This window comes from Arachis hypogaea, chromosome 16, assembly GCF_003086295.3.
Source record: "Arachis hypogaea cultivar Tifrunner chromosome 16, arahy.Tifrunner.gnm2.J5K5, whole genome shotgun sequence".
Lineage (NCBI taxonomy): Eukaryota > Viridiplantae > Streptophyta > Magnoliopsida > Fabales > Fabaceae > Arachis > Arachis hypogaea.
The window spans coordinates 58625113-58649003 of NC_092051.1; the positions used below are offsets into that span (position 1 = coordinate 58625113).

The 23891-nt window shown below is 40.6% G+C and overlaps 2 non-coding genes across 2 annotated transcripts; one reads left to right on the top strand and one right to left on the bottom strand.

The window, feature by feature from the left end:
• Positions 1–3693: 3693 nt before the first annotated feature.
• LOC112760133 (small nucleolar RNA R71) lies at positions 3694–3799 on the top strand. Its single transcript, XR_003180585.1, has one exon. It is a non-coding gene; the product is annotated as a small nucleolar RNA R71 (small nucleolar RNA).
• Positions 3800–19853: 16054 nt separating this feature from the next.
• LOC112759899 (small nucleolar RNA R71) lies at positions 19854–19957 on the bottom strand. Its single transcript, XR_003180363.1, has one exon. It is a non-coding gene; the product is annotated as a small nucleolar RNA R71 (small nucleolar RNA).
• Between the last annotated feature and the right edge of the window lie 3934 nt (positions 19958–23891).

Here is a 23891-nt window from a genome sequence, read left to right on the forward strand (position 1 = left end):
TTGGCCAATAGAATCTACACTGTAGCACCTTGGCTGTAGTTTTTTCCCTACTAAAATGGCCTACATATGTAGATCTATGACATTTCCAGAGGACTTCTTGCCCTTCATCATGGGAAATACACCTTCTCAAGATCCCATCAGCACACTTTTTGAACAAATAGGGCTCATCCCAAATGTAGTGTTTAGCATATTTGAGCAGCTTTCTCCTCATGTGTTTGTTGATGTTGGTTCGTAGCTCTCCAATAGCCTTAAAATTGGCTATGTATGCAAACCAAGGAGCTTCTTGGAACATCATCAACTGCTCATCAGGGAAGCTCTCATTCACTGCAAGTTGGTGTGTGTCATCCTCTTCTTGTGGGATCCTTGATAGGTGGTCCGCCACCTTGTTCTCTGTTCCACTCCTATCTTTAATTTCAATATCAAACTCTTGGAGTAGCAGGATCCACCTTATTAATCTAGGCTTGGATTCTTCTTTGGTAAGCAAATATTTGAGAGATGCATGATCTGTAAATACAATGACCTTAGATAACATGCACCAGTTTATCTCTCCTCTGTTCTAAAGCAGCACCAACAGCAAAGTTTGATGCATCACACATCAACTTAAAGGGTAGATCCCAGCAGGGTGGTGCTATGATAGGTGCAGAGGAAAGTCTGTTCTTAAGCTTATCAAAGGCTAGCATGCCTTTCTTATCAAAAACAAAAGGTACATTAGAGACAAGCACGTTGCTTAGAGGTTTGGCAACCTTTGAGAAATCTCTAATGAACCTTCTATAGAAGCCAGCATGTCTTAGAAAACTTCTAATTGCTTGGACATTGCACGGTGGGGGCAATTTTTCAATCACCTCCACCTTTGCCTTGTCCACCTCTATGCCTCTTTTTGAGATCTTATGACCAAGAACCACCCCTTCTGTAACCATAAAGTGACACTTCTCCTAATTCAAAACAAGGTTGGTTTCTTGGCATCTCTTTAGCACCAAGGCCAAGTGGTGTAAGCACTTAGAATATGAATCACCAAACATAGAGAAGTCATCCATAAACACTTCAATAAATCTTTCAATCATGTCTGAAAATATGGAGAACATGTACCTTTAGAATGTTGCAGGTGCATTGCACAATCCAAAGGGCATTCTCTTATAAGCAGAAACACCATAGGGACATGTAAATGAGGTTTTTTCTTGTTCCTTGGGATCTACAACTATTTTGTTGTAGCCAGAATAACCTTCCAAGAAGCAATAGTATTCATGTCCCGCAAGTCTTTCTAGCATCTGGTCCATGAAGGACAGGGGAAAGTGATCCTTCCTGGTAGCTTCATTAAGCTTCCTATAATCTATGCACATGCACCAGCCAGTCACTCTTCTTGTTGGTATCAGTTCATTCTTCTTATTTGATACAACAGTGACCCCTCCTTTCTTAGGGACTACTTGTACTGTGCTTACCCAAGGGCTGTCTGAGATTGGGTATACTACCCCAGCTTGCCACAATTTCAACACCTCATTTTAGACTACTTCATTCATTGTTGGGTTTAGCCTTCTTTGTTGCTGTCTTGAGGGCTTGGCATCTTCCTCAAGCAGGATTTTGTGCATGCACATTGAAGGACTAATTTCTTTTAAATCTGCAAGTTTCCATCCGATAGCATCCTTGTGTTGCTTCAGCACCTGGATAAGCTCCTCTTCTTGTCCCTCGCTCAAGCTTGAATTCATGATTACTGGGTATGTGTTGTTGTCACCTAAGTAAGCATACTTAAAGCTTGGAGGTAGGGTCTTCAACTCTAGTTTTGGTGCTTCCACTTCCTTGTTGCTTGTGTGGTTCAATATGATCGAATCATCCATGGTTTCTTGTGGTAATCCTCCACCTAATGCTTGTTGCTCCAGCTCCATAGCGTCTTCACATTGTTCTTCCTCCAACACTCCTTGAACTATCTTTTCTATGGTGGCTACCATCATGCATTCTCCTATGGATTCCTTGGGGTAACTCATTACTTTGAAGACATTGAAGACCATCTTCTCTTCATGCAACCTCAAGACCAACTCCCCTTTTTGGACATCAATAATAGCTCCAGTAGTAGCTAGGAATGACCTTCCTAGGATGATTGAAGTGTTGGCCTCTTCCTCCATATCCAGCACGACAAAGTCAGTTGGAAAAATAAACTCTCTCACTTTCACTAACAGATCCTCCACCACCCCATGAGGAAGCTAGAATGTTCTGTCAGCCAGTTGGAGTGCCATTCTTGTTGGTTTGGCCTCCTCAATCCTCATCCTTTTCATCAAAGCCAAGGACATGAGGTTGATGCTGGCTCTCAGGTCTCATAATGCTTTCTCAATGTTGATATCCCCTATGATATAGGGAATTTGGAAGCTCCCATGATCTTTCATCTTTTGGGGAAGCTTCTTTTGTATGATGGCACTACACTCCTCGGTTACCACTATGGTTTCCTTTTCACCCCAGTTCTTTTTTGTTGTCATGAGCTCCTTGAAAAACTTGGCATAGAGTGGCATTTGCTCTAATACCTCAGCAAAAGGTATATTAATCTGGAGCTTCTTGAAGATTTCTAGGAATCTAGAGAACTGGCTGTCTTTTCCATCCTTCCTCAGCCTTTGTGGATAGGGTACCTTTGGCACATAAGGCTTTAGGAATTGCTTTGGTGAGGATGGTGCAGGGGTCTCTTCTTCTTTCTTGGTTTCAGGTTCCTTTGCAACTTCTTCTTCTTGGTTGCTTTGACTTGGGGATGCTTTTTCTACAACTTTTCCACTTCTTAGTGTGATGGCCTTGTATTCCCCTCTTGGGTTGGCCATGGCATCACTGGGAAATGTATGTATAGGCATTGGTATTTGTTTAGACAAGCTACCTACTTGTGCTTCTAATTTTGAAATTGCTGCCCCTTGATTTCTTATGATGGATCTAAACTCCTGTTGATTTGCATCAATTTTCCTTTCAGCCTGAATTTGTTTCTCCAGAATAGTGGAAACGGTTCCTGTCAGTTGTGCTGACAATTGTGCTATGGCAGCTTCCAATTTCGCAAAATTGCCGCTGGTTTCACATGGTTGCATGGTTGAGGATGATGTATCTTGATGGTGGTTGTTGTGTGGTTATTGTTTGGAGTAGTATGATGCATTTTGTGAGTTGTGGTAGGTGTATTTTGCAAGTTGTGATAGGGTCTGTTGTTGCCTGATTGATGGTTGGGGTTGTGGTTGTTGTATTAGTTGGATTGGTATAGTTTGTGGTCTTGGCTGTGGTATTGTTGGTTTTCCCACCCAAAATTTGGGAGGTTCTTCCAACCAGAGTTCTATGTCTTGGCATTGGGATCATATGGTGGTCTAGATGGATTGTTCACATAGTTAGCTTCTTCCCATTCACATTCAACTTCTGGTGTATCTCCTTCTTGTGGAGGTGCTTGGGCTTGAATAGCTGAGACTTGATTCTTCTCCACCTTCTTGGTTAAGGCTGCTAGTTGTGCAGTGATCACTTTGTTTTGAGCTAACAAAGCATGCATAGAATTGAGCTCCATCACTCCTCTCTTTTGAGTTCTATCTGAAGCATAGAAGTACTCATTCTCGGCCACAGTCTCTATGACATCTATGGCTTCTTCAATGATCTTCTTCTTGTTAAGTGAGCCCCCTGAAGAATGATCTACTGCCTGCTTTGACTCATATAGCAGCCCCTCATAGAAGATGTGCAATTGCACCCACTCGTTGAACATATCCGGTGGGCATTTCCTTGTCAAATCTTTAAACCTCTCCCAGGCCTCAAAAAAGGTTTCACCATCTTGCTGTTTGAAGGTTTGCACCTCAGCTCTCAATCTATTAACTATCTGTGGAGGGTAGAATCTTGCTAGAAACTTGTTTACAATATCATCCCAAGTGGTCAAGCTCTCCTTGGGAAATACTTCCAACCACTTTGCTGCCTTATCTCTGAGAGAAAAGGGGAACAAAAGTAGTTAGTAGGTGTCAGAGTGTACACCATTTGACTTTACAGTGTCACAAATCCTCAAGAATGTAGTGAGATGTTGGTTTGGGTCCTCTTGGGCACCCCCTTTATATGAACAATTATTTTGGACAAGTGTGATGAGTTGAGGCTTCAACTCAAAGTTGTTAGTATGAATTATTGGCTTCAGGATGCTACTTCCATAGTTTGTTGGATTTGTGTTGATGTAGGAGCCTAGAACTCTTCTCTCTTCCCCAACATGATTGCTAGCATCCTCTCCAACATGGTTATGCACCTCTTCCTCCATAGTAACTCCCAGATCTTCCTCCACTACTTCCTCTCCAACTATTCCTTTGCCTCTTGCTTCCCTCCTTAATCTAAGGAAGGTCCTCTCAGGTTCACTATCAAAAGAGGATGAAGTTTCTCCTCTTTTACCTGTCATACATTCAACAAACAGCAAGCAGAGGACAAGTGAAAGAATCACTCTTGTTAGGACTGGTGGTTAGTTTGGTTGGTGCAATTAATTAAACAGTTAATAGAGAAAAGAAAAAAGATGGAAATATGAACAATAAATAGCTAAAATGATAAAAATAAAAGGATTAGACAATTAAGGAACTGAAATTAAAAGAATTAACAAGGTAATTAAAAGTGCTTAATCTAGTTACCCATTAATTTAATCATTGTCAAATCCAAACCAATCCCCGACAACGGTGCCATAAAACTTGATGACCGGAATTCACTCCCCATATAAAATCATGAATCCGTTCTTTGGCAAGCGCACCAAAAATTTCGTCAAGTAAAAACCCATTAGGAGTGGGATCGTATCCACAGAGATTGGTAGATTTGAGCAATTTTAATCAATGGGTGAATTAGTCAAGCTGAGCAATATAAAGTGTGATTGCAGAAATTTAAATGATCAAAAATGTAAATGAATCAAAATTAAAGATAAGCAGTAAAGTGTAGAAAGGTAAATGGCAAGAATGTAAAGTGCAGAAACATAAATGATTTAATTGTAAATGGGAATGGGGGATAACAGAATGTAACGAAAGCTATAAAGAATGTAAGAAGTAAGAACAGGGGGAATTCATTGAGATCAGGAGCTGTTGTTCTCTTTAGATTAAATCCATCTCATCTCATCTTCAATCATGCAACTCATTGACCTCTTGGCAATCATGATTGATTGAACCCCAATCCCTTGGTGATTCAATCTCTTAGATCTTGATCAATAGCCAATTCCTTGGTCTAATTGCTCATGAAGAGAGATATGCTTGGTCCCTGATTATACCACACATCCTCACAGACCCAAATAGTAGGTGGATTATATGTCACCATATCCAATCACCAAAACCCAGATCTACTCAAGTGTGAGAAGGGATTTCAAGCATGGTTTCATGTTTCCTTTTCCAAGGTTCCCATGAAACCCATTTTGCATTCAACCTCTTTCCCAAGATGATTGAACACTAGCATTAAAACGAAATTCCTTCTAGCATATCAAAGAGAAGATGAAAAGAAGAAGAAATTCACTATTATTAATCCATCAAGTACAAAGAGCTCCATCTCTCAATGAGAGAGAATTTAGCTACTCATAGCTTGAGAGAAAAGTACAAGAGACGGAAGAGATGATGTGAAAAGTAAATCTAACTATAGTTTAACAAAACTACTACTCAACAACCCCTTCTCAGTACTTTCAGGGGTTATTTATACTACTCCTAGCACTAGAATTAAAAAAATACAAAAAATAGAAAAGAAAATTACAATTGGAAAGAAAGAAAACTCAATAAACGTGACCTTCATGCTTAGCGTGTGGCTGGCATTAAGTGGCATGCCACGCCTAGCCACTAAATTTGGCTTGGCGCGCCACGCCCAGCTCTTCAAGTTGCACGCCCCATGTGTTGGCATCCCTGGCGTGCCACGCCTTCGAACCCAAGTGGCACGCCGAGGGTCTTCTTAAGTATTAGCTAGCCTGGCGTGCCACGCCTTCGAACCCAAGTGGCATGCCCAGGGTCTTTTTAAGCATTAGCTAGCTGATGAGCGGATAATTTATACGCTTTTTGACATTGTTTTTAGTATGTTTTTAGTAGGATCTAGTTACTTTTAGGGATGTTTTCATTAGTTTTTATGTTAAATTCACATTTCTGGACTTTACTATGAGTTTGTGTATTTTTCTGTGATTTCAGGTATTTTCTGGCTGAAATTGAGGGACTTGAGCAAAAATCAGATTCAGAGGTTGAAGAAGGACTGCTGATGCTGTTAGATTCTGACCTCCCTACACTCAAAATGGATTTTCTTGAGCTACAGAACTCAAAATGGATTTTCTTAGAGCTGATGTTCAAACCTTCAGATAGAAAGAAGGTGAATCCCTCTATGAAGCTTGGGAAAGATACAAACAGTTGACCAAAAAGTGTCCTTCTGACATGCTTTCAGAATGGACCATCCTGGATATATTCTATGATGGTTTATCTGAGCTATCAAAGATGTCACTGGACACTTCTGCAGGTGGATCCATTCACCTAAAGAAAACGCCTGCAGAAGCTCAAGAACTCATTGACATGGTTGCTAATAACCAGTTCATGTACACTTCTGAAAGGAATCCCGTGAGTAATGGGACGCCTATGAAGAAGGGAGTTCTTGAAGTTGATACTCTGAATGCCATATTGGCTCAGAATAAAATATTGACTCAGCAAGTCAATATGATCTCTCAGAGTCTGCATGGAATGCAAGCTGCATCCAACAGTACTCAAGAGGCATCTTCTGAAGAAGAAGCCTATGATCCTGAGAACCCTGCAATAGCAGAGGTAAATTACTTAGGTGAACCTTATGGAAACACCTATAACTCAACATGGAGAAATCATCCAAATTTCTCATGGAAGGATCAAAAGCCCCAACAAGGCTTTAATAATGGTGGAAGAAACAGGTTTAGCAATAGCAAGCCTTTTCCATCATCAACTCAGCAACAGACAGTGAGCTCTGAACAAAATGCTTCTAATTTAGCAAATCTAGTCTCTGATCTATCTAAGGCCACTGTAAGTTTCATGAATGAAACAAGGTCTTCCATTAGAAATCTGGAAGCACAAGTGGGCCAGCTGAGTAAAAGGATCACTGAAATCCCTCCTAGTACTCTCCCAAGCAATACAGAAGAGAACCCAAAAGGAGAGTGCAAGGCCATTGACATAAGTGCCATGGCCGAACCTGTAAGGGAAGGAGAGGACGTGAATCCCAAGGAGGAAGACCTCCTGGGAAGTCCAGTGACCAATAAGGAGCTTCCCTCTGGGGAACCAAAGGACTCTGAGGCTCATCTAGAGACCATAGAGATTCCATTGAACCTCCTTATGCCCTTCATGAGCTCTGATGAGTATTCCACTTCTGAAGAGAATGAGGATGTAACTGAAGAGCAAACTGCCAAGTTTCTTGGTGCAATCATGAAGCTGAATGCCAAATTATTTGGCATTGATGCTTGGGAAGTTGAACCTCCATTGTTCATCAATGAACTAAGTGATCTGGATCAACTGACATTGCCTCAGAAGAGACAGGATCCTGGAAAGTTGATAATCCCTTGTACCATAGGCACCATGACCTTTAAAGCTCTGTGTGACCTTGGTTCAGGGATAAACCTCATGCCCCTCTCTGTAATAGAGAAACTGGGAATCTATGGGGTGCAGGCTGCTAAAATCTCACTAGAGATGGCAGACAGCTCAAGAAAACAGGCTTATGGACAAGTAGAGGACGTGTTAGTAAAGGTTGAAGGCCTTTACATCCCTGCTGATTTCATAGTCCTGGATACTGGAAAGGAAGAGGATGAATCCATCATCCTAGGAAGACCTTTCCTGGCCACAGTAAGAGCTGTGATTGATGTTGACAGAGGTGAAATATTCCTTCAATGGAATGAGGACTCCCTTGTGTTTAAAACTCAAGGATCTCCCTCTGCAACCATGGAGAGGAAGCTTGAAAAGCTTCTCTCCAAGCACAGTCAATCAGAGCCCCCACAGGCAAACTCTAAGTTTGGTGTTGGGAGGCCACAACCAAACTCTAAGTTTGGTGTTGAACTCCCATATCCAAACTCTAAGTTTGGTGTTGGAGAGTCTCAACAAAGCTCTGCACATCTGTGAGGCTCCATGAGAGCTCACTGTCAAGCTATTGACATTAAAGAAGCGCTTGTTGGGAGGCAACCCAATGTTTATCTAATTCTTATTTTTATTGTTTTTCATGTTTTCTTAGGTTCATGATCATGTGGAGTCACAAAATAAATATAAAAATTGAAAACGGAATCAAAAACAGCAGAAGAAAAATCACACCCTGGAGGAGCATCTGTCTGGCGTTCAAACGCCAGAACAGAGCATAGTTCTGGCGCTGAACGCCCAGAACAAGCATGGTTCTGGCATTCAACGCCAGAAATGGCAGCAAAGGGGCATTGAACGCCCAAAATGGGCACCAACCTGGCGCTGAACGCCCAGAGTTGTGTGCAAGGGCATTTTACATGCCTAAATTGGTGCAGGGATGTAAATGCCTTGACACCTCAGGATCTGTGGACCCCACAGGATCCCCACCTACCTCATCATCTCTCTTTCCAATCATGATCATCCTTTCTTTTTTTTCCATTTACCACTCACATCCATACAACCACTACCTTCAAAACTCAACATCTCTCCCACCCAATCCCACCCATATGGCCGAATACACACTCCCATCCATCTCCTCCATATCTTCTTCTTATTCTTCTATTCTTTCTTCTTTTGCTCGAGGGCGAGCAACATTCTAAGTTTGGTGTGGTAAAAGCATAGATTTTTTGTTTTTTCCATAACCATTGATGGCACCTAAGGCCAGAGAAACCTCTAGAAAGAGGAAAGGGAAGACAAAAGCTTCCATCAAGGGTCTATAGCTCAGTGGTAGAACATTTGACTGCAAATCAAGAGATCCCTGAGATACCTCAGGGGATACATTTTCTTCCACACAATTATTGGAAGCAACTAAGGGTGGAACATCAAGAGCACTCCATCATCCTTCATGAAATCAGAGAAGATCTAAAAGCAATGAAGGAGGAGCAGCCAAGGCAAGGAAGAGACATAGAAGAGCTCAAGGACATCACTAAGGTGGACTCATTCCTTGTTCTTACTTTCTCTGTTTTTCATTTTCTATGTTATGTGATTATCTATGTTTGTGTCTTCATTACATGATCATTAGTAGTTAGTAACTCTGTCTTAAAGTTATGAATATCCTATGAATCCATCACCTCTCTTAAAATAAAAAATGTTTTAATTCAAAAGAACAAGAAGTACATGAGTTTTGAATTTATCCTTGAACTTAGTTTAATTATATTGATGTGGTGATAATGCTTCTTGTTTTCTGAATGTATGCTTGAACAGTGCATATGTCTTTTGAAGTTGTTGTTTAAGAATGTTAAATATGTTGGCTCTTGAAAGAATAATGACTAGGAGACATGTTATTTGATAATCTGAAAAATCATAAAAATGATTCTTGAAGCAAGAAAAAGCAGCAAAGAACAAAGCTTGCAGAAAAAAAAAAGAAAAAAAAAAAGAAAAAAAAAGTAGGCGAAAAAAAAATATAGAAAAAAGAAAAAGAAAAAGAAAAAGCAAGCAGAAAAAGCCAATAACCCTTAAAACCAAAAGGCAAGGGCAAATAAAAAGGATCCCAAGGCTTTGAGCATCAGTGGATAGGAGGGCCTAAAGGAATAAAATCCTGGTCTAAGCGGCTAAACCAAGCTGTCCCTAACCATGTGCTTGTGGCGTGTAGGTGTCAAGTGAAAACTTGAGACTGAGCGGTTAAAGTCAAGGTCCAAAGCAAAAAAAAAAAAAAAGAGTGTGCTTAAGAACCCTGGACACCTCTAATTGGGGACTTTAGCAAAGCTGAGTCACAATCTGAAAAGGTTCACCCAATTATGTGTCTGTGGCATTTATGTATCCGGTGATAATACTGGAAAACAAAGTGCTTAGGGCCACGGCCAAGACTCATAAGGAAGCTGTGTTCAAGAATCATCATACTGAACTAGGAGAATCAATAACACTATCTGAACTCTGAGTTCCTATAGATGCCAATCATTCTGAACCTCAATGAATAAAGTGAGATGCCAAAACTATTCAAGAGGCAAAAAGCTATAAGTCCCGCTCATATGATTGGAGCTATGTTTCATTGATAGTTTGGAATTTATAGTATATTCTCTTCTTTTTATCCTATTTGATTTTCAGTTTCTTGGGGACAAGCAACAACTTAAGTTTGGTGTTGTGATGAGCGGATAATTTATACGCTTTTTGACATTGTTTTTAGTATGTTTTTAGTAGGATCTAGTTACTTTTAGGGATGTTTTCATTAGTTTTTATGTTAAATTCACATTTTTGGACTTTACTATGAGTTTGTGTGTTTTTCTGTGATTTCAAGTATTTTCTGGCTGAAATTGAGGAACTTGAGTAGAAATCAGATTCAGAGGTTGAAAAAGGACTGCTGATGCTGTTGGATTCTGACCTCCCTACACTCAAAGTGGATTTTCTGGAGCTACAGAACTCTAAATGGCGCGCTTCCAATTGCGTTGGAAAGTAGACATCCAGGGCTTTCCAGCAATATATAATAGTCCATACTTTGGCCAAGAATTGACGACGTAAACTGGCGTTCAACGCCAGCCTTCTGCCCAAATCTGGCGTCCAGCGCCAGAAAAGGATCCAAAACCAGAGTTGAACGCCCAAACTGGCACAGAAACTGGCGTTCAACTCCACAAATGGCCTCTGCACGTGCAACACTCAGGCTCAGCCCAAACACACACCAAGTGGGCCCCGGAAGTGGATTTATGCATCAATTACTTACTCATGTAAACCCTAGTAGCTAGTTTATTATAAATAGGACCTCTTACTAGTCTTTTTGAGCATCTTTGGTCTCAGTTTTATTCCATTGTTCATCTTAGGATCTTTTGATCATATTTGGATTACCTTATGATCCTTTGATCACGTTTTAGGGGGCTGGCCATCTCGGCCATGCCTGGACCTTCACTTATGTATTTTCATACGGTAGAGTTTCTACACTCCATAGATTAAGGTGTGGAGCTCTGCTGTTCCTCAAAGATTAATGCAAAGTACTACTGTTTTCTATTCAATTCTTCTTATTTCGTTTCTAAGATATCCATTCGCACCCAAGAACGTGATGAAGGTGATGATTATGTGTGACGCTCATCACCATCTCCCCTATGAACGCGTGCCTGACAAACACTTCTGTTCTACATGAATTAAGCTAGAATGAGTATCTCTTAGATCTCCTAACCAGAATCTTCGTGGCATAAGCTAGAATGATGGCGGCATTCAAGAGAATCCGGAAGGTCTAAACCTTGTCTGTGGTATTCTGAGTAGGATTCAATGATTGAATGACTGTGACGAGCTCCTAACTCGCGATTGCAGGGCGTTAGTGACAGACGCAAAAGGATAGTAAATCCTATTCCAGCATGATCGAGAACCGACAGATGAATAGCCGTGCCGTGACAGGGTGCGTGAGCATATTATTCACTGAGAGGATAAGATGAAGCCATTGGCAAGGGTGATGCCTCTAGACGATTAGCCGTGCCGTGACAGGGCATTGGATCATTTTCCCGTGAGATGACCGAAAGTAGCCGTTGACAGTGGTGATGTATCACATAAAGCCAGCCATGGGAAGGAGTAAGACTGATTGGATGAAGATAGCAGGAAAGCAGAGGTTCAGAGGAACGAAAAGCATCTCCATTCGCTTATCTGAAATTCCTGCTAATGAATCTACATAAGTATCTCTATCCCTTTTATTGTTTATTTTAATCTAATAAAGTATCATGTTTAAATCAGCCTGACTGAGATTTACAAGGTGACCATAGCTTGCTTCATACCAACAATCTCCGTGGGATTCGACCCTTACTCACGTAAGGTATTACTTGGATGACCCAGTGCACTTGCTGGCTAGTTGTATCGAAGTTGTGACAATTATGAATTAAGATCAAAGCACCAAGCTTTGGAGCCATTACCAGGGATTGTTCGAGCCTGGACATCACAATTTCGTGCACCACTAGCCTGGCGTGGCACGCCTTCGAGCCCAAGTGGCATGCCTAGGCTCTTCCTTCTTGTTCTTCCTCCTTGGACAATTGAACTAGCTTGGCACGCCCAAGGTTTGTCGTGCCATGCCCATTGTGGTTGCTTCATCTTCCTCTCTGGATTTTACTATTGGCGTGCCACACCCAGAAGGTGGCGTGCCACGCCCATGAAGACCCTTCCTCATGCCTCTGGAAAACATAAATGGCATGCCATGCCCAATGTGTGGCGTGCCACGCCCATAGTGCATACTTCTTCACTTCTTTGGAAAAAATAACTGGCGTGCTATGCCCAGTGTGTTGTGTGCCACGCCCATTTTGCATGCTTGCTTGCTCCAGTAGCTGGCGTGCCATGTCCAGCATTCTAGTGGCACGCCCAGTCTTTTTCTCCTTAGTTGCTCGAGTTGGCGTGCCATGCCTTCGACATCAAGTGGCACGCCCAGCCTTAGTGCTTGGTCTTCTTTAGCATTGGCGTGCCACGCCTGGGACAAATGTGGCATGCCCAAGTGAGGATGATAGCTGGCGTGCCACGCCTTCGACACCAAGTGGCACGCCCAAGTGTTTGGATCTTCAATATCTTCTCTGGAAACTTGAACTGGCGTGACATGCCTTGATATTCAAGTGGCACGCCCACCTTAAGGTGACTCCTTCAAGCTTGGCGTGCCACGCCTGGGTCTTCAAGTGGCATACCCAAGTGATGGGCTAACGCTGGCATACCACGCCTTCGATACCAAGTAGCACGCCCAAGTGGTTGTCCCCTTCTAGGTTGATGAACTTGCGTGCCACGCCCAATGGTTCGAGTGGCACGCCCATGGTGTGTGATGGACATGGCATGCCATGCCTAGCTTGGCGTGCCACGCCCCTTTTGTGGCCTTCATCATTGCTCTTTTGGAAATAATACTAGTGTGCCATGCCCAGCAGGTGGCGTGCCACGCCCTTGTTAAAACCCAAACATTCCTTTCTGGAAATCATTACTGGCGTGCCACACCCTGGTTCTGGCGTGCCACGCTCACATATTTTTATGGCATTTGTTCTAAGTGGCATGCCCATCTCACACGCTCAGCTTTCTTCATTGTTTTCTTCCTTATTTTGGTGCTCTTTTCACCTGAAATGCATCACAAACCCATTTCAAAGCAATGTACCATAATATTCATCAATTAGTTCATGAATTGCAATGATCAAATGAGATTATGCTCTTTTATGGTCCTTTTTAGTTAAGAAAAAGGGGTAGATGATGCAAGTCATCAGTTAACAACGAAGGAAAGTCCTAGCAAGGGTTGAGAATTGGAATTCCTATCCTCATCATCATCGTCAATTGTGATGGTAATTGTCTTTTGCTCTCAATTAGTTAACCTCTAGCAATGAAGGAAAGCCAAGTGAGCAAATCAACTTAACTTCACAAGTCCGAATCAAAGACTAGATTTAGTGAAGTTTAAGCAAACTAGCAACTTTCAATCACCAATCAACAAGAGACTTTGATAATTCAAGAGTCTCCGAATTACTCAATCCAAGCTAAGAACATAAAAATCTAATTTAAAATCCAACCAAGCATTTTATAAAACACTTGGAAGGTATAAAATAAAAACATAGAAAACTAACAAGACATAGCAAAATCTAAGAATGACAATAGCAAGAGGAAATAATAACAACAAATTAAAGAAAGCAATCATAAACATGAAAACATAAATTGCATTAATATTGATTAAAGGAAATAAGAAGCATTCATAAACTAAATTGGCAACTGACGATTAGATTCTTGCTAGTAAAGAAATTCACAATTAAATTCTCATTGTAAGTATAGTTTCTAAACCAGCAAATAATCCTTTCGTACAAAAGTTTGGTTGTCACAAGTAACAAAACCCCTAAAAAGTAATAACCGAAGTATTTAAACCTCGGGTCGTCTCTCAAGAAATTGCAGGGAGGTGTTTTTATTATTGATTTTGGAAAAAAGTGTATTTTTGGGTTTTTGAAATAGGGAACAAGGAAATAAATTGGCAAGAAGGTAAATTAATTATCATGAAAAAACTCTTAGCAAGGTATGAGAACTGGAAATCCTATCCTATTTATCTTTATCAATTGTGATGAGAATTGTTTATTGCTCACACTTAGTTAACCCTTACTAAATAAAGAAAAGTCAAGTGGACTAATCAATTTGATTCCTCAAGTCCTAGTCAACTCCTATGGAAAGACTAGCTTTAGAGGGATCCAAATCAATCAGCAAATTCCAATTTTCAATCAACAAGGAGTTTGATAACTCAAGTGTCACCAATTACTCAACCAAAGCCAAAAGGGGAAAAATATAAATTAAATTAAAAGCATTAATAACATGAATTTGAAGAAAGCAATCTTAAATCTGAAACACCTCAAATTATATTAAATAGAAAATCAAATTAACATGGAGTTCATAAATCAATATTGAGAAAATAAACAAACTAAAGTAATAGAATAAATAAAAGTAGAAGAGAACATAAATTAAAGGAACATTGAACCTAGAATTGAGGAAAAACAATCCTAAAACTAAGAGAAATCCTAAATCCTAAAACCTAGAGAGAAGAAAGAGCCCCTCTCTCTCTAGAAAATACATCTAAAACATAAAATTATGAATAATGAGAAATTGTGTCAATGAATGGATTGATTCCCCCACTTTATAGCCTCTAATCTGTGTTTTCTGGGCCGAAAACTGGGTCAGAAACAGCCCAGAAATCACCTCCAGCGTTTTCTGATACGTCCAGCATGCGGCAAAGTCACGCGTACGCGTCATCCACGCGTACGCATGGATTGAATTTTCTCTAGGTCACGCGTGAGCGTGATCCATGCGTGCGTGTCACCTATCTTTGGGGCAGCTATGGCAAATTATATATCATTGTGAAGCCCCGGATGTTAGCTTTCCAATGCAACTAGAACCGCCTCATTTGGACCTATGTAGCTCAAGTTATGGTCAATTTAGTACCAAGAGGTCAGGCTAAACAGCTTTAGCAGTTCCTTCAGTTTCTTGTATTCCTTCCAGTTTTGCATGCTTCCTTTCCATCCTCTAAGTCATTCCTGCCCTGTAATTTCTGAAATCACTTAACGCACATATCACGGCATCGAATGGTATAAAGGGAAATTAATTTTTGGTAATTTAAAGGCTTGGGAAGCAAGTTTCCAATTATAGAACAAAATTAGGAAGGAAAATGTAAAACCATTCAATTTATATAAATAAGTGAGTAAAGAGTTGATAAAAACAACTCAAATTAGCACAAGATAAGCCATAGAATAGTGGTTTATTAGCAACATAAAGAAATCAACAAGAGAAGTAGATAAACTAAAGTACTAGAACAAATAAAAGTAGAAGAAAACTAAATTAAAGTAAGGTAGAATTCTGAAGCTAAGAAGGAACAAGACTAAAAGCCCTAAAACCTAGAGAGAGGAGACAGCCTCTCCCTCTAGAAACCTACATCTAAAACCTAATGTGTTTGAATAAAAAGTGAATGAATCGCCCTTCCAGCTCCACTCTGCAGACTCTAATCTTCATTTTTGGGCTTGAAACTGGGCCAAAAGTAGCCGAGAAATTGCCCCCTGCGTATTCTGTTTAGTGCAGCACGTGACGCTTGTCACGCGTACGCGTCATCTGAACTCTGCAAGGTCCACGCGTATGCCTCATCCACGTGTGTGCGTCTTTTGTCTTTTGCACCGGTCACGGGTACGCTTCAGCCATGCGTGCGCGTGGACATCAGCTCCTCAAAACTTCAATTTCTTGTGTTCCTTCCATTTTTGCATGATTTCTTTCCATCCTCTAAGCCATTCCTGCCGTATAAACCCTGAAAATACTTAAGACACGAATCACGGCATCTAACGATAATAAAAGAGGATTAAAAATTAGCGATTTTAAGGCTTAGGAAGCATGTTTTCAATCACAGCACAGAATTTGGAAGGAAACTTAAAAACATGCAATTTACATGAATAAGTGTGAGAATAGTTGACAATATACACTCAATTTAATCCAAAATATACAATAAACTAGTGGTTTATCAAACAGCTTAGACAAGCTTCCTCTCAAAGTAACCCTCTAACACAAATATAAATATAAAAGGTGAGAGAATTAAGCAAAATAATCAAAGACTTCAAAACATAGTGAACATCCTCCGCTTTGTCACTATCAAAGCAACTCACCGAGGTGGGTTGCGACCTGCATCTGAAAAATAACAACAGAGTATAGAACGAGAACCGGAGGTTCTCAGTATGGTAACAATGCCAAGTGATATAAGATATAAGACTCTTGAACGCTGATGAGCGGATATTTTATACGCTTTTTGGCATCACTTTCATATAGGTTTTAGTAGTTTTTGTTTAGTTTTTATTGAATTTTTATAGCTTTTAGTGTTAAATTCACATTTTTTGGATTCTACTATGAGTTTTTGTGTTTTTGGATAACTTCAGGTATTTTCTGGCTTAAATTGGGGAGCTGCAGCAGAAGTCTGATTCAGAGATAGAGAAAGCACTGCAGATGCTGTCCGGATCTGACCTACCTGCATTCGGAAGAGCTTTTCTGGAGCTACAGAAGTCCAAATGGAGCACTCTTAATGGGTATCGAAAGCGAACTTTCAGAGATTTCCAGCAATATATAATAGTCCATACTTTGCTTCGGATTAAAAGGCCCAAAACATGCGTCCAACGCCAGCTTCCTGCCCTCTTCCTGGTGATGCCAGGGCATCTTGGCCAGTTTCACTGACCTTTTCTTTACTGTTTTTAGGTTAGTTTCATGAATTTCTTTAAGAAATAAGCTAGTTTTGGGTAGATATTCACTTATGCCTTGATTCAAGCATACATTGTGCATTTTACATAATTTCATGAGGATTTTGCATAAGTTTAGTGACAATTATTATGTTGCATTACTCATGACTTGGACTAGAGCTTTGATGCACTTTATTGCTGGATTTCAGGACCAAAAGGAAGCAAGAAAAGGGGAGGTAACTTGCAAAATTAATGAGAAAAGTGATTGCCAATAACACTCTCAAAAAGCCATCAATGCCCATGTTAGAGAGTCACGTTAACTAAGTTAACGTGAACTCTAACGTGGAGAAGAGAAGTTGAGCCAACGTTAGTGACACTTAACATTGTCACTAACGTTGGCAATTACTCATAAGTGGCCACGTTAGAAGCCACGTTAACCTAGTTAACGTGGCCTCTAACGTTAAGGGGGGAAGAGAAGCCAACGTTAGTGACACTCAACATTGTCACTAACGTTGGCCTATGGTGCAAAGTACCACGTTAACTCCCACGTTAACTTGGTTAACGTGGGAACTAACGTAAGGGATGAAGAGTTGTCGACAACGTTAGTGACACTCAACATTGTCACTAACGTTGAAGCAACCACACAACCCCCAAGAGTCACGTTAACTTCCACGTTAACTTGGTTAACGTGGAAGCTAACGATGAGGAATGAAAAATTTGCCAACGTTAGTGACACTCAACATTGTCACTAACGTTGGGATGGCTAAAGATGGCCACGTTAGAAGCCACGTTAACCTAGTTAATGTGGACTCTAACGTGAGACATAGGGGCACATTGGAACGTTAGTGACAATGTTAAATGTCACTAACGTTCTCGAAGGATGGCAAGGGCTACGTTAGAAGCCACGTTAACCTAGTTAATGTGGGCTTTAACGTGAAGCAAGAAGAGGTACACTGGAACGTTAGTGACAATGTTGAGTGTCACTAACGTTCTCGAAGGTTAACAAGGCAACGTTAAAAGCCATGTTAACCTAGTTAACGTGGGTTTTAACGTGATGCAAAGGGGTGCATTGGAACGTTAGTGACAATGTTAAGTATCACTAACGTCCTTGAACTTATATTCTCACTAAATATTAACACCCCTGATGTCCTGAACAAAAGTCTCCGCCCACTTCGCACTTTCTCTCTGCAAGTAAAGCCAAGCCCAAATAAAGAAAGGAACTGCTTCAAACCAAAGATCCAAAGGCCCAAGACTTGAAGAATCACACTAGAAGCTGAGAAGAGTAGTATATATAGGAGTAGCTTTGAATTGAGAAAGAGTTCTGGAGGCTGAGAAAAAGAGAACTATTCTCTGTATTTTACTTTCTTTGCAATTTCTAGTTTTATGATGTATTCTCCATCTTTGTTTTCATTTTCAAGAGCTATAAACAACTAAACCCCTTTCATTGGGTTAGGAAGCTCTGTTGTAATTTGATGGATCAATACTAATTTTCATTATTCTTCTTCTATCTTTCCTCTTGATTTTACTTGAAAGCTTTCGATCTTCATCCAATTGAGTAGTTATCTTGGAAGATAAGCTACTCAAACTTGGATCTCTTTTGAACCTTGAAAGAGGAATGAAGAGATCAAGCTAGAAATGCTTTCTCATGCTGGACCAAATTGGGATTGGATGGGTATGTGACTATAACCCTCTCAATACTTGATTTGGCAAATGCATGTGGTATAATCAGTGACCATACTTCATCTCTTCTCATGAGCAATTGACCAAGGAATTGGCTATTGATCAAGATTTGAGAGATTGAATTGCAAGAAATTATAATTCAATCACTTAAGATTGCCAAGGAGATCAATGAGTGCATTGATTGAGGAAGAGATGAAAATGAACTTGATCCGGAGAATTGCAACATCTCCTAAGCCCAATGAACTCCCCATCTCTGATCTTACCCATTCTCTTTATTTTCTGCCATTTACTTTTATGAGCAAATCCCCCATTCCTCTTTACAATTCTGCAATTTATTTTCAGTCATTTACTTCCAGTCCTTTAATTCTAGCATTTACTTTTCTGGTATTTACATTCCCGCCATTTTTTTTTTGCAACTCTCAACCCAAATTCTGGATTTGCTCAACTAGAACATTCTTCTAATTAAAGTTGCTTGATCAATCAATCCCTGTGGGATTCGACCTCACTCTATTGTGAGTTTTTACTTGACGACAAATTCGGTACACTTGCCGAAGGGAGATTTGTTGAGAGACAAGTTTTCCGCGCATCAAGTTTATGGTGCCGTTGCCGGGGATTGATTGTGCATCAACAATGATTAAATTGGAAGATCACTAGATTGAGCATTTTTATTTTGTGAATTTCATTTTCTGTTTGAGTGATTTACTTTTTGTTTTAGTTAAACTTCTTCCCTTCCCCCTCTACTCTTTTGTTTTTCTTTGTTATTTTCAATTCTGTTTGCTAACCCACTAACTGTTTGATATATTGCATCACCTACAACTAACAGTAATTCTGACACAAATACTGTCTGCACATATTTTCCTTGCTTGTACTTGTTGGTTGTATGACAGGGAGAAGAAGCGGGGCTTCAACTTCCTTTGATTCTGAACCTGAGAGAACCTTCCTTAGACTAAGGAGGGAGTCAAAAGAAAAACGTGTAGTTGGTGCTGAAGAAGAGGAGGAACATTTTGAGGAATATTTTGAACCAAACATGGAAGAAAACATGGAAGAAAACATGGAAAATCATCATGAAGAAGAGACTCACAACCATGGCAGAGGAGGTGGAGCAAATCATGCTGGGGAGGATAGAAGAGTTTTGGGCTCTTACATCAATCCAAACCCAGGCAATTGTGGAAGTAGCATCCAAAAGCCAACAATCCATGCCAACAACTTTGAACTTAAACCACAGCTCATCACCCTTGTTCAGAACAACTGTTCGTTTGGATGAGGTGTTCAAGAAGACCCCAATCAACATTTGACCACCTTCCTGAGAATATGTGACACAGTGAAATCTAATGGTGTTCATCCTGACGCCTATAGACTGCTCTTATTTCCTTTCTCACTCAGGGACAAGGCAGCCAAGTGGCTGGAATCCTTCCCAAGGGAGAGCTTGACAACTTGGGAGGATGTGGTGAACAAATTCTTAGCAAGATTCTACCCTCCTCAACAAATTAATAGGCTGAGAGCTGAGGTTCAAACTTTCAGGCAACAAGATGGTGAGACTCTGTATGAAGCATGGGAGAGGTTCAAGGACTTAACAAGGAGGTGTCCACCTGACATGTTCAACGAATGGGTGCAGCTGCATATTTTCTATGAAGGTCTCTCTTATGAGTCAAAGAAGGCCGTAGACCATTCATCTGGAGGATCTTTGAACAAGAAAAAGACCATTGAGGAAGCCATAGATGTTATCGAAACAGTAGCAGAAAACGACTACTTCTATGCTTCCGAAAGAGGGAACACAAGAGGAGTGATGGAGCTAAACAATGTAGATGCTCTGTTGGCCCAAAACAAGCTCATTACCCAGCAGCTAGCTGACCTCACCAAGAAGATGGAGAGGAACCAAGTAGCAGCAATCTCATCTTCATCAACAATCCAAGAAGGAGTGAATGAAGAAGCAGAAGGGGAGTCAGGAGCAAGCCAACTACATTGGGAATTCACCAAGGAAAAACTATGATCCATACTCCAAGACTTACAACCCTGGATGGAGAAACCACCCAAACTTTGGGTGGGGAAGTGAGCAAGATCAAAACCAAGACCAAAGACGTTACAACCCCAACAACAATGCAGCTCACCAGCAATTCACCCAGAGGACATCTCAACACCCTCACAACAACACTTCTCCACACACTTATCAAAACCAAAACAGCACATCTGCTCCGAACCACTCATCAATTGATGACAAGCTCTCTAAGATTGAAGCCTTACTTGAAGGAATATGCCAAGAGATTCAAGAAAATAAGGTGTTCAAAGAGGAGGTGCGAGCCAATATTAAGAACCAGGGAGAGACCATTAGGAGGCCGGAATTCTAGGTGGGATATTTAGCTGAGAAGATTCCAAAACCTACAGATAGCTTCCTAAGTGACACGGAGAAAAACCCCAAAGGAGAAGCAAAGAAAGTAAGATGGGAAGATTGCAAAATGGTCACTACAAGTGATCAAGAGACTGAAGACAAGCAAGGCAAACTTCTCAAACAACCTGAAGACAACTCAATAAAGGAGTAGGATAGAGATCACAAAGAACCAGAAATGTCACAACAAGAGTTGCTGAAGCTCTATGCACCCTTTCCTCAACTGCTCAATGGTGCTGTGGGAAAGAGAATATACTTAAGGTTCCTAGACTTGTTTGCATCTCTGCATGTGAACATACCATTCATCAAGGCAATTCAACAAATGCCTGCATTCATCAAGTATATGAAGGAACTTCTTCCCAGAAAAAGCTCACTCAAGGGAGGGCAGACTATAGTGATGAACAAGGAATGTAGTGCCCTTATTCAACCTGAGTTGCCTACAAAAAGAAGAGACCCAGGAAGTTTTCATATCCCTTGTGCCATAGGTGAAAATATGTTCGACAGAGCACTATGTGATTTGGGGGCCAGCATCAACTTACTGCCCTTATCCCTGGTGAAGAGGCTGCAGATCAATGAGATAATGCCCATAGATTTCATTGTCAGACTGGCTGACAAAACTCAAAAGCAAGCAATAGGAGTAGTGGAAAATGTGTTGCTGAAGGTTAGGAAGTACTTTCTCCCAACAGACTTTGTCATTCTGGACATGGAAGAAAGTTACACTCACCCAATCATATTGGGAAGACCATTCCTAGCTACAGCCAGAGCACTTATCGATGTAGAGAAAGGGGAGCTAATATTGAGAATCCATGATGAACGACTTAGCTTTAATGTCTTCAAACTCTCACAAGAAATAGATCAAGAGGACAAGGAACTAAGCACAAATGATAATGAGACACTGAAAGAAAGAAGAAGCACTGAATCACATCCAGCTCATTCTGAGACCCCCTTAACTGACAAACAAGGAAAACAGCAATTGCCACAGCTCAAGGAAAAGTTAGAGGAACCCAAACCTCTAGAGGCAGGTGAAGACAGCATCACAACTGCTTGGAGAAAAGAGGTCACCAAGGGGAAGGCAACCTCAAAAGAAACAAAGAAGAAGGTACCAAGGAGATGGAGGAACAAGAAGATCCCTACGGAAGACTTGTCTCCAGGGGATAGAGTTGTCTCAGCTTACTTCCCAGATATTCCCCCTAATCTCCCTACTGTGCCATCTGAATTACCTAAGGTCTTCACTATCAACAGAGTTCTTTCCCTGGAACATGTGGAGATCATTGATCCAACCAATGGATACAAGTCCACAGCAAGAGGGGAGGACTTTAAGCACTACCAACCACCATGATGAAGGAAAAACGTCAAGCTAGTGACGCTAAAGAAGCGCTTCATGGGAGGCAACCCATGTTTTATATGCTTTCAGATGATAATGAATAAGTCAATCTTCATGAGCTTCAATCCAAACTTGACAAGCAATTAGTGAAAATCTTCTTATGCAGAATATAGTGAGGAACAAGTTTGGTGTTCAAAGCAAACCAAGATGCATGCTAGTCTTGGGAGCTTTGAACACAAAACTTCCATCACAGTGATCCAAACTAAATTTGGTGTCACCTCATGGTGCCACCAAAATGCATATAAGGACCCACCAATAGTTAGTTAGTTAGTTGAAATTCATAAATAAACAATCAAATCCGTTCTTTCGTTTTTTTTTCTAGCCGTAGAGTTTAAGTTTTTTTTATGATATTAATTTCCTTATTTCAAATCTTTATAGGAAAGGAAAAGAAGCATGAAAAGGGATTGATTGGACAATTAAATGGGGGAGATTTCGCCACTTAATGAAGAGCACTACACACATGTCTCAAGAGGGAACGCATGGGGAAACGCTGCCATGCAACATTGGAGAAAGAAGATCTGTGAAGACCGAACCAATCACTCTCATTAAGTGATGATCCTTGTCTTTCCTTCATACACAACCCCATCCGTCCATCTAGTAAACATTCATGCAATCCACACCCTTCATTCACTCATGATTTTCTTATATAAGTGAACCTTAGTGCATGCTCACTCCTCACATTCAAATCCCCACTCTCCACACTTCTATTGGCACACTAAACCCTTCATCACACATTGCTTTAACCAACCCACTCTTCATCTATCTGAAGCCTCAAACCCCCTCAAACAACAACTCAAGTCATGGCATCATCAAGCTCAAAGAGGCAAAAGAGGAAGCTGCTTGGAAAAGGCAAGGGAAGTGGAAGTACAAGCACTCAAGAGAGATACAATGAGGACAAACAAGGATGGGAGCATGGACATCCACATGAATGAAAGGTGGTGGAGTTCTTTTTAGTCCATCGTTTTCTATGCTTTAAATAAGGAAGATCTTGTATGAAATAGAACCTGCTTCCATGTTATGTTTAAACTTTTTAAAATTTTGTCTTTTAAGTTTTCCTTCTGAATAGGTCCATGAATTCTGGTTTAAATGTCACTGCATCATTCCCTTATTTACTTGTAAGCTTGTCCATTTTAAATCAAATTGAAGAAGAGAATGATTATGTTTTTAAAAGACCAGAGTAGAGTTCATAATGTGGAAGTGCATTCATGAATCTTTGGGGTAGTCATAAGTTAGCTAAGTTGGTTCAACCACAAGGGTGGGATGACAATTATCTGGCCTGAATACTTTGCTTTGGATACACTCATGAGACTAAGTTAATAACAAGATCCTAATAAGAGAAAAGGGAAAGAACAATGGAAGTGAAAAACAAAAGAAAAAGAGTAAGCAATAAGGCTAGGCATCAATGGTTTTAATCTTGAGGCAAGTGTCTGTGGTGCTCCTGTGTGAGGGATCTACTTGGATGAATAAGTTCTTAGGGGTGCCTTATCACTTGGTAACTTGGGTTAACTAACTCGGGATTATCAGCTGAAAGTCCACTATCAAGAGTAACCTTCACTACAGAACACTTAGTAACCCAAAGAGGTGCTGGACACCAAGGTCTCAAGAAAAGAAAATAAATAAACTAAATGCCTGTAGTGTGTATGTATGGGGATAGGCTTGAGGGAGTAAGTCCTTAGGGGTGTCTCAACACCTAGCACCTTGAACCAACTGGTTCAGGAGTGTTGCCTGAAAGCTTATCTTAAAGAGTTGCCCCTTTACAGAGC